Raw genomic sequence first — 3,732 nt, forward strand, 5'->3', positions numbered from 1 at the left:
ATCAATCCATTGCAATTCTAGTTTTATTCATTATCTTTTATTCAATCTTTAATTGATGTTATTACTTGATCACCTTTAATGTTAATTAATTGATTGTGTGAGACAAGGTTAGACTACACACCCTAGCTAATCTTGAATAGCTCATGCGAATGGATGATTAGAATTTTGTGCATACGCCTTAACAGAATGCTAATTGGTTCATGATTTCTTGGATGATTAGTATTTGTGCATATGCCCTAACAGATGCGCATTTATTCATGATTTCGAGTGCTCTTATGTTCAATGGGTTTTTAATCATTAGGCTAGACTATACGCCGTAGATAGTTTCGTGTTAAAGATACTAGGTTAATCCCGAATGCGCCTAACGATAATCCCTTAATTATGTGAGTGTGAACCCTAGAAATTGGATTGTGATAACAATAGTTTGATAGTTGGCATGAAACTGGATTATTATGGTGAAATTGGTTACCTAGGTTGTAGTTCATTGGTTCTTAAATTAGTTTTTATTGGTGTTATTTTGGCTTAGTCAGTAGTAGTTAATTTTTAGTTTCTTTTTACAGTTAGTTTTAATCATTAGTTCTTTAATTTGCTTGAATTTATTTGTTTTAATTAAGACATAGCTTATTAGGATTAATTGAGTGCTTACAAATCTCTGTGGGATGGACCCTTGCTTTTGCACACTATAGTACAGTTGTGATTCGTATACTTGCGAGGTAGTAAAATTGTTCATCAAGTTTTTGGCGCCGTTGCCGGGGATTTGTTTTAAGTTATTTAGTTTTCTTGATAACCATGCTTTAATTATTGTTATTTTTGTTATTTAATTTAATTTGTATTATTTTTATTTGGGTTATTTTTTTTGTTGTTTTGTTTTTGTCTTCGTTGGTGTGTTTGTATTTGAATGCAAGGTCACCGATCACTGGATAAAGAATTAGTACCTTACGTGGATAGAGTCGATTTGACCAGTTGAAAGAAGAAGGAACCAGAATTTCCTGAAAATTCATCAGATTCAAGTTCAGAACCAGAGATAATGGCTGAACTACCTCGTCCTATGCAGGAGTATGCACGTCCTACCATAAGAACATCTCCATCTTGCATAGTGCTAAATGAGGCAGCAAGGAATTACGAATTGAAGTACATTTACTTTCTGATGTTACCGTCATTCCAACCCACTTACCTTTATTCATGATTTTTATTCTCCTATTCAAACGTTTCCTTTGCAGAGTTTGACAGAAGATCAATTGCGGATGCGTTGTTTTCCTTACACCTTGAAGGATGCAGCTAAAACATGGTTCATGTCATTAAATCCTGCTTCACTTACCACATGGGATGCAGTTTATAATAAGTTCATTGGTAAATTCTATTCTCATGTCAAAACTGCAGAGTTTAGAGGTAAGATCGCTGCTTTCTGACAAATGGAAGGTGAGTCGTTCCATGAGGTTTGGGAGCATTTTAAATTATTGTTGGTTCAATGTCCACATCATAGATATCATTTAGAATTGCTTAACCAATTTTTCTATGATGGACTAACACAGGCTTGCCAAGCTATGGTTGATAATGTTGCAAGTGGTGCTATGGAAGAGAAGACTGCATAAGAGACTTATGATTTGTATGAGATGCTTGGAGCAAATTCACAACAAAAAAGTGTTAGAGGTATATCTAGAGGGATATATGAAGTAAATACTAACACTGATTTGGCTATGCAGGTTTCAAAATTGACCAAGAAAATGAAAACTATGTGCAACATGATGATGGGACAAGGACTAAGAAATTCCAACAAGGTAGGTGCTATTTGTGGTATTATTGGTCATGCAACTAACGTTTGTTCTTCTCATGGAAATTTTCAAGAGTTTGTTGAGCAAGCCAATATGATGAATTCCTACAACCTAAGGCCTCATGATCCTTGTTTGAATACTTATAANGTAAGTAAACCCTCTACTCCTCTATCCCCGTTACTCTCTTTCTCTTCAATTCTTTCCTTACAATTGCTCTATTTTCATTTACTCTCTCTTTTACAACTTTCTCTATTTTGTCTTTATGTTTCTCTTTCTTATAACTCTTTTCGACTAACTCTCTCTCGTATGTCACAGCCCCATTACCGGAGGCACGGCCGAGACTCGCTCCCGCTTTCCATGACTTGCTCCCGCTCTTCGTGACTTCTACTCATTCCCAGTCGATAAGACTTGGTTATGCATGGATTCGGAACCCTTGGCCATGTGAGTGTATATTTTCTCTCTCTCGGGTACTCTCGAGTATAGCCCTCATCTGCATGCACTCTCACGGGCCACACCACTTTTCTCTCTCATACTCAGGCCGCTCTCTCTTTGCGGCGCACATGCGGGAATACTCTACCTATTACTCACGAGTTCCCCATCGCACAACCTACTATATTCTCTTCTTTAGCATTACTTTCTCTTTATTCTCTAGTGCTCACTCTCTCTTTCTCTTTACTCTTAGAGTAGTTACTTCTCAAAAATTCTCTACTCTTTCTCAAGCTATTTCTCCAATGCACAATTAATGCATATGAATGACTCATGCTCATTAATGTACCTTGTGAGGGAGTGACTCCACTAGATACTCATAACATCTCAATCTCTCAACAAGCATAATACATACATGCATAAAGAAATCTTTTACTCAAAAGAGTTCTTAAAACTTAACTTAGGTTGGATTTACTTACCTTGTGATGGAGTGACTCCACTAGTACTTCTCTTTTCCCTTGGTAACTTGACTTTTCTCTACAACTTTGAACAACAATACTATAAGACTAAACATATCTATAAAGGAAATTTCACATCTAACGCAAGAATCCTTACCTTAGGATGCTTTAAATTAACTTTCTACCTAAACTACTCAAAAAGCCCTCTAAAATCCTTGAAAAATTGAATGAAGAGTTGAGAGAAAATGGTGAAAGGGAATGGCGGTGGAAGAAGAAGAATGANTCAATCTATGGTATTTATTCTAAGAGGCTAACACATGAATCACTTCTTAGTCTCATCATGCTCAACATTTAATTGAACCAAAGAAAACTCAACATTCAGTTGCATTAAGAACAAGAATAAATACAAAATCCAAGCAATAGAACTTAAAAACAACATCTGTTTGTAGATTAAACCATTGTAATCCAGATTAGATCAAAACTCTAACCCAAAAGTGAGTTAGTTATTCAAATTAAAGAAAATCAGAATATATACTGTAAGTAAAGAGTTCAACATGCTAAAACAATAAGAAAATAATGAAATCTTCCATAATTGAAGACCCAAAATGCTTCCAATCTCCAATTTCTTCACTAAAAATCATGAACTCCCTTACAAAATGAGCTAAGCTCTCTTAAATAGTATGCCAAAACCCTAGGATTCTAATCCAATACAAATAAAAAGCAACGTTTTACAGACAGAAAATTTGCAGTTTTCACGGCATCGAGTTGAATTTTTGCTGAACCATCTGACGTGAGGCTAGCTTGCTGCGGCAAGGAATTATCTTCACTGCGGCGAACTTTGCTGAACTCTTTTGAAATTATGAAACTGCCCTCTGCTTGCTTATTCGCTTGAGTCTTTGATCTTCGCGATCGCCAATTGGAACAAGCTTCATAATGCTTTCAATCCGCATCAAAATTCCCCCGATTCCTAATTCCTCTTGATTCCTTGTCCAAAAACTCAATTTCACTCAATTTTGCTCCAACTGTATGTTTTGGCCTGAAACGTAAAATATACGAATTTTAGTTGCAATTCAGGC

The 3,732-nt window shown here is 35.9% G+C and overlaps 1 non-coding gene across 1 annotated transcript; it reads right to left on the reverse strand.

Annotated features, from left to right (window-relative positions):
- Positions 1–1,380: 1,380 nt before the first annotated feature.
- Positions 1,381–1,485, reverse strand: LOC116111543. Its single transcript, XR_004125088.1, has one exon. It is a non-coding gene; the product is annotated as a small nucleolar RNA R71 (small nucleolar RNA).
- Positions 1,486–3,732: the final 2,247 nt, after the last annotated feature.

This window comes from Pistacia vera, unplaced genomic scaffold (genome assembly GCF_008641045.1).
Source record: "Pistacia vera cultivar Batoury unplaced genomic scaffold, PisVer_v2 Contig642, whole genome shotgun sequence".
Classification (NCBI taxonomy): domain Eukaryota; kingdom Viridiplantae; phylum Streptophyta; class Magnoliopsida; order Sapindales; family Anacardiaceae; genus Pistacia; species Pistacia vera.